Raw genomic sequence first — 14,098 nt, 5'->3', positions numbered from 1 at the left:
ACCATCAAAGGGCTACAGCAAATTGTATACTTATATAGTCACCCTGATTTCCATGTTTGATTGTTCACTCCACTCCTTGTTCCACGAAAACACATATATCCATAGTTCCACATAAGCTCACAATGAAAGTTTTCCAAGGCACACATTTGCAAATATCAGCATGATTTCTAGTTCAGTTTCACAAGTCCCGACATGGGATTCAATCTCTCACACAGTGTTCTGAACTTTAACATTAAAAATGAGGAGGTTAAAATACAGGTCTGGCCAACACCCAAGAAAAAGAAAAAACTAACTATTTTTGAATCACCCGCTCCCCAGGTGTACTATTCAAGCAAAATTACGCAAACCCAAGCCTTCTTGTTTCAATTCAAGTCTAAATGCATCGGATATACTAACAAACATATAAAAGCATACACCCATACACATAACAGAATATAAATGTTAATGCAAAGTAGCAGAACAAACATAAGTGTTGATGACAAACATCCTATGAAACAACATTTATATGTTAACACCAAACCATCCTATATAATTATTGCACGTGCCTCACGCAGTTGCGCCACATACGTGCGTAGGTGTGTCTTTCCTGATTTTGACACTTTCAAGGAAGGTCGACCAATCTCTGTGGACCATTGTTTCTGTCAATCTTATTGATTGTGTTTATCATACAGTTGTGATTTACGTGATTGGACGAGCGATGCGGCGCCTTGGCATGCTGGAAATTGGCAGAAGTCAGCTTGAAGTGGCCAATACGTTCAATGTTTCACAGTCTGTGATTAGCAGACAATGACCAGGTACGAACAAACCCTAAATGTTGACGATCGACCCCGTTCAGTGCGTCCCATATCAACGACAAGTGTACAGGATGCATTGATCCGAACCCAGGCTCTACGAAATCGAGCTCATATTGCTGCAATCTTTCATCCGGCTACTGGAGTACGAGTAACAGGTCATGTAGTTCATCTCAATGCTTGACCCCACGTATTGTGCCGCCCCATACAAATCGTCAAAAGAGGTGAAGTCTTGCACCTCATGTAAGGAGGTGTTTGCGCGTACTGATGCAGACAGACCAAGGGTCATTATAATCGGACTGAGTCTTGGATTGGAACCCACCATCAGAGGGTACAGATACCACTGGACCAACCGTGTCCCATGACATCTAGATTTGATAACCCAAATACCATGACATCAATACAATAGACTTGTCAAGCTACAAAATTTAAACTTTGATAGGCTGAGCCCATGCAAGGTTACAGGCAAGCAATCTTAGTGTTACTAGGGCTGGTCAAAAAGTTCAGCTATGGGCCATAACAAAGTGAATTATTCAATGTAGTACTTTGTTTGAGTAGATCATTTCAAGTGTATTTGGTCTGCGGTCTGTGATTATGGCTTGGAGAACAAGCCTTGATGATGACCCTAGGTCTGGACGTCCCTCAACTTCCATCAATGAAAATTCAATCAAGGAGACAGAAAAACTTATTCTGTCAGATAGACGTATTACCATTGCTGAACTTGAGGAAGACACAGGTCTAAGCCATGGATCAAATGAAACTATTATTCATGAACATTAACAGATGAATAAGATATCTGCTCGTTGGGTGCCAAAGTGTCTAAATTCTGATCTTAAGGGAAAAAATGAAATGGCATTGCCAGAGAAAATGTAAAGCTAATTGAGCAGGATTTCGTCAATGAGATTAGTATCGGGTGATGAAACATGCGTCAACCACTATGATCCCGAGCCAAAATGTCACTCAATGGAACGGCACCATTCCACTTCTCCGGCACCAAACAAATTCAAGCCTTCAAGATCAGTGAAGACAGTTATGGCCAATATATTCTGGGATCCAAAGAGTTTGATCCTAGTTGATTACTTAGAAAGTCAAAAGACGATTACTAGTGCCTATTATACTGATTTGCTTCATCGCATGAGAGATTTTATCAAAGAAAGGCGTCGAGGAATGCTGACTGCTAGAGTTCTACACTTCATGGCAATGCCTCTTCTCACACCTCTCGACTTGCAAAGGCTGCTGTGCGACAATGTGGGTTTGAAGAGTGAGATTATGTCAATATAAAATTAAAAACACTTTCTTTATTTAAGCATACAACTTTTTGACCAGCCCTCGTAACACTGTTATATAATTTATATATAAATTATCGATACCTCGATTCCGATGTTAGTGATAATGTGAATACATATATATAATCCGGGATAGAATAGATCTTCAGCAACCCATGCTTGCGGTAAAAGGCAAGAGTGCTTGAGTAAGAGTCGACTTAGGGGATGGTTGACTTGGCTAGTGCATGTTATCGTATCCCAATTGCGTGGATCGATGCTCATGATATCAATCACTGGATTGTCTGGTCAAGACTCGATTATTTACAGACCGCCGTCATATAGCTGGAATGTTGCGTTAAACAACAAAGAAACACAACATATATAAGAATTTGAGCTGATACTCAAACTAGATTAAACTTGACGACAGCACTTTTCCGTCAAATGCATCTACAGTGTAAATCATTGGAAAACAACATACAAACAGACAAACAAAACATAATCAACACCAGAGCTGAGATATGCAGATGTGCCTCAAAAGCAATAAAGGTTACCACACGATTCCTAAAGACATTGCGACACTTGACAGATTTATAACTCAGAAAACACCTTCCACGTTTCTCAGCAAAGGGCAGACTTTTATTGGAATGTAAATCTGAAGTGCACATTTCTCATCAACTTTTGTTGCTCCTAATAGATATGTAATACGGACATGATAATGCACACTGTTTAAAACCGAGTGTTTAAATAATTATAACGCAGTTTCATATGAATTGACTTAAATCTAATTCAATTAAGAACAATAGCTGGTATGATACACAGAGAATATATTATACTGCCTCACCTCTGAACGCTGGAATAACCATATGATCATGTCGTCATACTATTTTCCAAAGCCGTCTAAAGATCACATAAATTAGTATATTATCGGGAATATACCTTATGGAATAAAAAATGTGGGAATATAGTATAATAAGGTATTATGTACAATACATGAGTATAACTGTCATTGTTTTATCTCTGCGTTACTTTAATACTGGTGTCAACATGACCTCAACAATGCTGTGAGTATGTGGATTCATCCTGTTGATGTGATCAACTGGCTTACTTTGAACCATTTGGTAAAAGCCATAGAGTTCGATATCGCGCTTTGTATGTTTTTGTTTCTCCATGTCCGTTCTCGTGGGCTTTACCAAAGAGGAATGCCTCTCCTACATGCATCATCGGGGCTGTCCCCTTGAGTTGTACGTAGAGTTCTGTGGAAATCACTCAACTGATGAGTAAGTCTGTGTGCCTCGGTATGCTACTGTGTTGGAGTCTCGTCTGTGCACACTTAGTAACAACGTATCCCTATACATAGCACACTCTTAATTGTAAACATATTAGTGAATGCCATTATTATTTGGGTTTTTTCATCGATGGAAAGACTTATAATATAATAATGTTACATAAATTTATTTACCATTGATTAAGTCCTCTTCGTTCTCAGATATTTATATTAATATATATTTTGTTATAATGAGCGGTATTATGCGTTGGTGAGTATATACAATAACATTATGTATGCTGTGGTTTGATGGCCATCATCCCCGTCAGCGGGGTACGATGATATACAATCAGCTAGGGCACAACGGTGAGTGAATGAGTGAGTGTGTGTTGAGTCACGTCACAGCCAGCAATAGTTCAGCACATATGACGGCGGCCTCGTCCAGGTCATAACGAGTCTGGACCAGAGGGCACTGAGGGCAACATCGGGAACAATGACCCGCATACAGAGAGAAAGAGAGAGAGAGAGGGAGACTTGTCATTTTATGTATGAACCCTTGGATAAACATAAATCATCAAAACCAATATTTCTTATCATAAGCAGACGCATATTCGATTGACAGATTCGCAATATTGTTACTTGTCTCTTATAAGATTACAGAACGCAGATATTAAAGATTACTATTGCTACACAAACACATGAAACTTGATACTTGGTCTCTTTGCAGAGAATCACCTCAATGACCGTCTAATCTTCTATAAGAATTAAAAACAGGAGTTATGTCACAGATTGATCGATTGGGAAAACAACACAGATCGCAATCTTCATGTTTAAGCAAAGATTAATAAAAGTGTGTCAGCTGTTATAGACACCCGAGAACGTCTTCGTTAATGTTTACTTGGCTCTGTCCCCATGGGCACAGCTTTCAATAAAACAGGAAGTTTCTCAACGTCGAAGATGTGTGGCTACTTTGTCATTGGTTGCTGCTGTAGGCATCGCGCCTGGCAACACATCGTGCCGGGCAACACATCTCGCCTGGCAACACATCGCACCGGGCAACACATCGCACCGGGCAACACATCGGGCCGGGCAACACATCTCGCCTGGCAACACATCTCGCCGGGCAACACATCGCACCGGGCAACACATCGGGCCGGGCAACACATCGCACCGGGCAACACATCGCATCGGGCAACACATCGCGCCAGGCAACACATCGCGCCGGGCAACACATCGCGCCGGGCAACACATCGCGCCGGGCAACACATCGCACCGGGCAACAAATCGCGCCAGGCAACACATCGCGCCGGGCAACACATTGGGCTGGGCTACACATCGCGCCAGGCAACACATCGCGCCGGGCAACACATCGCGCCGGGCAACACATCGCGCCGGGCAACACATCGCGCCGGGCAACACATCGCACCGGGCAACAAATCGCGCCAGGCAACACATCGCGCCGGGCAACACATTGGGCTGGGCTACACATCGCGCCGGGCAACACATCTCGCCGGGCAACACATCGGGCCGGGCAACACATCGCGCCGGGCAACACATCGGGCTGGGCTACACATCTCGCCGGGCAACACATCTCGCCGGGCAACACATCGGGCCGGGCAAATATGTTATGCCTTCGAACCGCGTCGAACTGCATCGAACTGCTTGATTGACAAACTGATTAAACTGGTTGGCCTCATTGATATGTTTGGGGATATTTTTCTAAAATTGTGTGCTCAGTTCCCACTACAAAATATATCCCCCAAACTATACATCCCTAGCATTTTGCTCAGTATACATTTGCTTCAAGACGTCAAAATGTCCGACACAATCAACGTGACAGAGGAGATTTCCGAAATTGTCAATGAACATGTGGTGATTTGGTCATTAAGGGAGAATATTGAAACAGTTAATGTTTGGCTTCTTTCTCTTTCTGAATAGCGTGAATGCAACCCCGTAACACAATATTTGTATGAAGAAATTATTTATTAAAATTAGTTGATGTCACAGTAAAGATTAATAAAACTATCAAAACTTAGAAAATAACCCTTACCACCATCCACCCCTCCCCACATGTTTTATGTACAAATATAAATGTCTAATTTGTATTAGGCTTACTTCCTGCTGTTAAAACTCGTTTGGTGTTAATAAGATGCAGCTGTGTCAATATTTGTTCTGGATCAGTCAGAGTGAGTGAGTTTGATTTTACTCCGCTTTTAGCAATATTCCAGCAATATTACGGCGGGGGACACCAGAAATGGGCTTCACACATTGTACCTACATGTATGTCGGGAATCGAACCCGGCGTGACGAGCCAACGCTTTAACCCCTTGGCTACCCGGCCGCTTCGGATCAGTCAGAGGATCGTCAACGACACTTGACGGGGACTCAGAATAGTGAACATATTTAATTACGAGGAATGATTCATGTTACCAATCATTTGTATTTCATATATTCTGCCTGAGTGAGTCACTTTGACACTGTATTTCAGTTTGCAGTATAGAAACTCCATAAGTGATGCCGGTCATACAAGTATGGTTGTGAATACTTGAGAGTCAGGTAATCGAATCCAGATCCCGACATTGCCAAGGGACGCAACTATTCACATGCAAACATGTTCTTAGGGGTCCTGAACTCCTTCCAGGAAACATATTTCTTTAACACACATAGGTATAACCTGCTATGAGGGATCATTTGCGTGTCAGGGTTTAAACAGCATGAATACAACGAACTGACGTACGTTATTATCGTACGCAGGTATATGTTGACAATCACCATGATGCTATGTCCGGAATGTAAGCGCTACATCAGGCACGACGTGACAGTGATATGGAAATATCCATACATTCTCCAGTCCTACAACAAACCCTGAATTTGACGAATTCGATCTGTAACTCCATTCTTTCGTCTCTCCGTCAGCAATTTTCGAAAATTGTTGAAATTAAATGTCATTGAACACATTAAAAGGAAACGACTTTTCGAACACAAATACTCGATATATCGTTCAAGACGATGTCACTTTACGGTACTTGATGAAGCTCTGGTTACATAACGGCTCATCTCGAGTTGCAGACAATATATCTATATATCTTATATATTGATATACGTTGTCGACTTCTCGCTACATCACCTTTTATCTACAAGTGTCTGATAAAGCCCGTGAGTCATTTGTTTTGTTTTCTATCAAGGATATTTTATCTTGAACTGATATGAACTAAGGGAATATGTTCAATATCCAAAATGTCAAGATGAACCAGTAAGACTAAAGTAAGACTATGCATAGACACAGATGAGCTCCTATAATGCATAATGAAGTTCAAGAAATCGAGAATGCCACGAGAATAGCCTTTTAATACAACAGGGTGTCAAACGAACACAGATTGCAGATGTTGTGTGCATTCAAATCAGCAAGCGCATCATTTAAGAAATATAAGACGAGTGGGAGTTGTTTTATTGGGCGATAAACAATGCCCACGAGTGGTTTATTTCTTCTATGAGATTAACAGGTGGGTTAAGTTTGGTATTTCCCGCATATCCTCACAATCCTCACGTCGAATATCTGTACCTCTTCTCCTAATACCGATTGTTATATCTCTCCTCTTCAAATATAATATTATGATGTCATCAAGTTGCGAGCACACATTGGAATCGCCATAAAAGTCGTCGTGATAGAACAATGTTTTATCGTAAAATAACCACGCTTCTTTCGTCATCGTTCTTTGCAATTTATCTTATGTATTATAGGATTCATATCAGTTGGAAGTATTTAAGTATGTTTCACTAAAGTATGTAAGTAATATGTACCATGAATGGTATCTATGGTGATGATACTCATGGTAATACCGAGTGTAGGAACATGTATCTGGAGACTTCTCTACAACATATAAATGGTGCCATTTTTGGAACAAGAATACACCCTCAGGCTAAACTCAGAGTCTCTGATAAGATCCAGTTGTATCCTTATTTGTTATAGTGGAAGCAGTATATAAACCAATATCTTATGTCGAGGTGGAGAAAGAACATGGATAGAAACAGATGAAGTCTTCGGGATGAAGTTCACGAGTACTTTTGTCAATGTACCAACACTCGTCAAAGGGAAACGACAGTCACTGGAAGTGTGGCCACACAAGATCACAAGAGACTTCATTTATTACAAAATAATTTGATGCTTTGAAATTTGTTGAAGTCAGCCAACTTCCATCAGCCAACAGCAACGTAGGTGTCGGAACGTATTCATGTATAATCTTGCCAAAAGGCCAGAATACTCACAAACACAATATGATTTTATTTCAGATTTGCATATAATTCATTGTTTATTACTGGTATAACTCAAACATCATCACGAGAGTCATGTAAGTGTTTCGGTACGATATCAAATATTTTGTTCCATTTAAAAATGAACTATTCGTATTTACTGATTGTCCAGTGTATAAGTGTGTAATTTAAATCAACCACCGCTAGGATCTCTGATCTCCACTAACTCTCCTAACGTGTTGGTCACGCATATAGTAAATATATTCATTATACATTTATTGTCCGTTCTGCGGATTGCTAACGTATAGTAAGTTTCAGTTAAGAAACTAGAGAAAGAAGTCAATTCCTTTGACTAGGTTGTTCATGGATCCTTCAAAAGCGTATCAGACGTGGAATTTCGAATTGAGTCTAAATTAAACGCACATCTTTAAAAATGAATGATATCGCAAATCCTCACAACAAAAATATTGGCGACATCTAGAGCCGTTGAAATGCTGGCCCTGAAATCATAAACCACAGTTTAAACGGCAGGATTTTCACTGTGTAGCAGGTATGATATTGTTGATATATATTTACAACATTTTCTAACAGCACAATCATAAACTTGTATATATGTCCATTTCTAGTTTAAACGGTTTAAGATAAACTGGGCGGCAAAAGAAAGTATAGGTCGAGTTCCATGATCGATAAAAAAATAACAAGAAGAGGTTTTGTTGTGAATTATAATATAATCTAGGGAGGGGTAACAAATGATTTATCAACCACAGTTTGAATGAAATTGTGCAATCACAGGTTAAGTAAGCTCAAGGTAAACAATGGTGGGGTAAGAAATTTCATTTTCAAAGGTTGTCTGAAATGTCACCAAAACATTGTCAGACACACTACAAGTTCATTGTCGACACAGTTGGCTTCAATAGCGTGTATGACCTCCAGCTGCCTCAATGCATGCTGTGATATGCCGCCTCATCGATGACGTCAGTCTTCTGATGACGTGGACTGGAATCCGTTGCCACTCGTCTCTCAGGGCCTGATGCAATTCTTGTCTGTTGACGGAAGGCTGATGGCGTGTTCTAATCTGTCTGTCAAGATGGTCTCACAGATGTTCAATAGGATTCATATCGGGTGAGTGGGCAGGCCAGGGCCAAACGTCAACGTTCTGCTGGTTTAGAAAGTTCCGAGTTAGTCTTTCAGTATAGGGCCTGGCATTGTCGTGTTGAAACAATGTCCCCTGCTGTTGGTTTTGTAAGAACGGAAGCACAACTGGCTGCAACATTTGGTCTCTGTACTGCACAGCGTTCAGGTTTCCCTGTATAATCACCAAATCAGTCTTCTGATCTCCACAAATACCGCCCCACACCATGACACTTCCCACACCGAATGGATGGACCTCTCGAATACACGCCGGAGCCAAACGCTCCCATCTGCATCGATAAACTCGTTCTCTGCCGTCATTCCGAAACAAGTTAAACCGACTTTCATCAGTAAACAGCACTCGACGCCAATTTCTCACTTGCCAGCGTCGAACCTGCCTCGCCCATCGGAGTCTCAGGCGTCGATGTTGAGCAGTCAGTGCCATTCCTCGGAAAGGACGATACGCTCGGATTCCAGCAGCACGAAGTCGTCGTAGTACTGGTTAACGGGATGTCCCAACGTTGTTGCTGCCGTCGCCGTTACGAATCTGTTTTGCAGGTGAATGAGCCGTATCTGTCCGTCTTCCAGTGGTGTTGTCACTCGGGGTTGTCCGGTTCTAGGCCTGTCCTGTGTCCTCCCTGTCTGCCTGTGCCATTGAATCAGCCTGGCTACTGTCAATGGTGTACAACAAAACCTTCTGGCAATTTGGACCTGTGTTGCCCCCATTTCGGCCATACCGATGGCTCTCTCTCTCTCTCTGCTCCTGTGACAGTCGTGGTATTTCTTTTGTGTGCTTTCATCACGTGTGGTTATACCCTGCAGACGAACGCATTTATACAGCTAACATGCACGTGCAGTTAATGCCATAGGCGGGAAACCTGTTTAACCATTTTTTTGTCACCGCACGAGCGCCGTCAAAGGTGGCGCGTTCGGGTGAGGTGTTTTTTGGTACCTGTTTCTGGGCAGTCATATTCCCAATACCCACTTTCCACTGGGTATCACATTTTGGAAAATTACAAATTGCCAACCGGGACTTTCTTTTGTCGATTAGTTTATTAACGTGCTTATCCGGTACATTAAAGAGTGGAGTTTTGTTGCGATTGCATTTAAGTCAAAGTGCATCCTTGGTAAAATGAGAAGATAGTCCATATCTGGATGCCTTGTGTGAAATCGAGACATTGATTCTGGTCCACTGGGGTAATCATTTAATCAAGTCAGATTATTTAACTTCATAACATCCAAGATAGTAAACAGTGTCCCGTTGTGGGGTGTTCCCAGTAGGCCATAGGCTTAGCCAGACATTGGGCACTATGTGATACAAGTATGAAATTTGGCAAAACAATTTGATTCAAGAAAAGACCCCAACCAGATTTGAACTCAGGCGACCTTGGCGGCCATCAAAAATTGCCGCCATTCAAATTTCAATATCTCGCATCGCAAAAACAAAGACAAATATAATATTTCTTGCCTTTACTTAATGTTTTCGGGCTCAATCATTTGATAATTTGGTCTTTAGAAGAAGTAGGTCATTTCATTCACAAGTTATGACATAAAATGTTCAACAAGCTGTTCCTATATAAGCGAAACATAGCCCTAGAGAGCTATTAAAGACAGGTTTCCTTTGATATATGACATAGTGATATTGATCATTTTCGAAAATGACGCATACGCATATTCACCTGTACATAGGAGTTTAATATAGTACAGTTCAACGCACAACTGCTGCCCAGTTTGAAATAAAATGGCTGACACAAGCTTTTTATGATTTTGTTTGGTTATAATTAGCTTCCTTGATCCTGAACACATAGGTAAAGACACCAAAATAAGTTATTTATCTTTGATTTTAGTCGAGATATGAGATATTGAAATTTGAATGGCATAGAAAATGGTCGCCAAGGTCGCCAGAGATCTGGTTTGATTTACCAAAAAAAGGGCTTAAACCTCGGACTAGATAAAGATTGCCTTTCATTTAGTAGGGAAAATTTCACTCATACAAACAACACCAGTCGTCAAGATGTGATATTCATGTAGGAACCGGCGAATTGATGAGCTGTTCGTCAGCTCGCAAACACGGAACATCTATGTAGGAAACCGTTTTGCAAATATAGACGGCATGCGTTCATTGCAAGTAGTGGTGATTTGATCGTCCCTTCAAACTGGGACAGGCTGCTGACGGGTCGCGCATTCACAACAACGTGACCTTCACCTAGCTATCTCTTATGATAACGATTGTTTTGTTGGCTCTTGTCAGTTTTGGGACAGATTACGTGCTTGAATTTGCCTTAGAACGTCTGGCATTTTATTTATTCTTGCCAGCGAAGGCTGTGCGTAAACCTAGCTGATAAAAGCTGAATCAACAGAACTGAGCAGAAATACTTCAGCTATTTAGCGTTTCCCATTTCATTTCAATTGAAAACTAGAATCGAATCTATCTGCAACTAATCGGTATTTGTCAATCACGCTGCTGAGGACTGGGATTAGTTGAAAGTGAGGTAGTTATTAATAATTTATAACTTACAAACACTCTGCTAATGTCTTCAGAACTTTCAGAGCTTTTTATTTCTTCGCTGGTGGTACAAGAGCAATGTATAACATATTTCACAAATACTACTGACAACACGGCTATAATTCCTCAGATTTTATTTTCGAGAATATATTTAATATGAACTTAGATAAAGATTTTATTTATTTCAAATTGGATATACAAAATAGGCGTTGTGAAGGGAGCATATTTTGCCAACATGAGTACTTTTTAGATATGTAGAAATGTCTTAAAGCTACTCTCACCAGTTCAGCAAATACCATGAAGTTGGGGGTTGAAGAGTTTAATGGACTTAAGGAACTTTAGATGCACTCTCAAAGTGTGACACTTGCACGTTTTTGTTAATAAATTCTATACGTTTAATTTATTTGTTTTGTTTATGTTTATTTTGGGTCGTTTCAATTTCACTATTTTATATGGCCGTACGTGTTGGCTGTCAAGCATCCTCATAGTTGTATACTCTATACCACATTACATTTGTAAACTGCATCTGTTATACTAGATACTAGCTTGTAATCATTATATCTGTTATACTAGATACCAGCTTGTAATGATTACATCTGTTATACTAGATACTAGCTTGTAATGATTACATCTGTTATACTAGATACTAGCTTGTGCTGATTATATGTTATACTAGATACTAGCCTGTAATGATTATATCTGTTATACTAGATACTAGCTTGTGCTGATTATATCTGTATGCTAGATACTACCTTGTAATGATTATATCTGTTAAATTAGATACTAGCTTGAGCTGATTATATATGTTATACTAGATACTGGCTTGCGCTGATTATATCTGTTATACTAGATACTAGGTTGTAATGATTATATATGTATGCTAGATACTACCTTGTAATGATTATATCTGTTTTACTAGATACTAGCTTGTAATGATTATATCTGTTTTACTAGGAACTAGCTTGTAATGATTATATCTGTATACTAGATACTAGCTTGTACTGATAATATCTGTATAGTAGATACTAGATTGTAATGATTATATCTGTTATACTAGATACTAGTTTGTAATGATCATATCTCCCATCATCAGCATCATGTATGTCTGAGGTGTATCTCCACTCCCCTAATCAGGATCATGTGTGTCTGAGGCATATCTCCGCTCCTCTCATCAGGATCATGTATGTCTGAGGTGTATCTCAACCCCCCTAATCAGGATCATGTATATCTGAGGTGTATCTCCGCTCCCCTCATCAGCATCATGAATGTCTGAGGTGTATCTCCACTCCTCTCATCAGGATCATCTAGTCTGAGGTGTATCTCCGCTCCCCTCATCAGGATCATGTATGTCTGAGGTGTATCTCCGCTCCCCTCATCAGGATCATGTATGTCTGAGGTGTATCTCCGCTCCCCTAATCAGGATCATGTATGTTTGAGGTGTATCTCCACTCCCCTCATCAGGATCATGTATGTCTGAGGTGTATCTCCGCTCCTCTCATCGGGATCATGTATGTCTGAGGTGTATCTCCACTCCCCTCATTAGGATCATATATGTCTGAGGTGTATCTCCACTCCCCTCATCAGGATCATGTATGTCTGAGGTGTATCTCCACTCCCCTCATCAGGATTATGTATGTCTGAGGTGTATCTCCACTCCCCTCATCAAGATTATGTATGTCTGAGGTGTATCTCCACTCCTCTCATCAGGATCATATATGTCTGAGGTGTATCTCCACTCCCCTAATCAGGATTATGTATGTCTGAGGTGTATCTCCACTCCCCTCATCAGGATTATGTATGTCTGAGGTGTATCACCACTCCTCTCATCAGGATCATATATGTCTGAGGTGTATCTCCGCTCCCCTTATCAGGATCATGTATGTCTGAGGTGTATCTCCACTCCTCTCATCAGGATCATATATGTCTGAGGTGTATCTCCGCTCCTCTCATCAGCATCATGTATGTCTGAGGTGCATCTCCGCCCCCCTCATCAGGATCATGTATGTCTGAGGTGTATCTCCGCTCCTCTCATCAGGATCATGTATGTCTGAGGTTTATCTCCGCTCCTCTCATCAGGATCATGTATGTCTGAGGTGTATCTCCGCCCCCCTCATCAGGATCATGTATGTCTGAGGTGTATCTCCGCTCCTCTCATCAGCATTATGTATGTCTGAGGTGTATCTCCGCCCCCCCCTCATCAGGATCATGTATGTCTGAGGTGTATCTCCGCTCCCCTCATCAGCATTATGTATGTCTGAGGTGTATATCCGCCCACCTCATCAGGATCATGTATGTCTGAGGTATATCTTCGCTCCTCTCATCAGCATTATGTATGTCTGAGGTGTATCTCCGTCCCCCTCATCAGGATCATGTATGTCTGAGGTGTATCTCCGCTCCCCTCATCAGCATTATGTATGTCTGAGGTGTATCTCCGCCCCACTCATCAGGATCATGTATGTCTGAGGTGTATCTCCGCTCCCCTTATCAGCATCATGTATGTCTGAGGTGTATCTCCGCTCCTCTCATCAGCATTATGTATGTCTGAGGTGTATCTCCGCTCCTCTCATCAGCATTATGTATGTCTGAGGTGTACCTCCGCTCCACTCATCAGGGTTATGTATGTCTGAGGTGTATCTCCACTCCTCTCATCAGGATCATTTATGTCTAAGGTGTATCTCCGCTCCTCTCATCAGGATCATATATGTCTGAGGTGTATCTCCGCTCCCCTTATCAGCATCATCTATGTCTGAGGTATATCTCCGCTCCCCTCATCAGGATCATGTATGTCTGAGGTGTATCTCCGCTCCTCTCATCAGGATCATGTATGTCTGAGGTGTATCTCCACCCCCCTCATCAGGATCATGTATGTCTGAGGTGTATCTCCGCTCCT

This window comes from Haliotis rufescens, unplaced genomic scaffold (assembly GCF_023055435.1).
Source record: "Haliotis rufescens isolate VD_foot unplaced genomic scaffold, xgHalRufe1.0.p SCAF_4, whole genome shotgun sequence".
NCBI classification, from domain to species: Eukaryota; Metazoa; Mollusca; class Gastropoda; order Lepetellida; family Haliotidae; genus Haliotis; species Haliotis rufescens.
The sequence above is the reverse complement of the archived record's forward strand: the minus strand, read 5'-3'. Positions refer to the sequence as shown.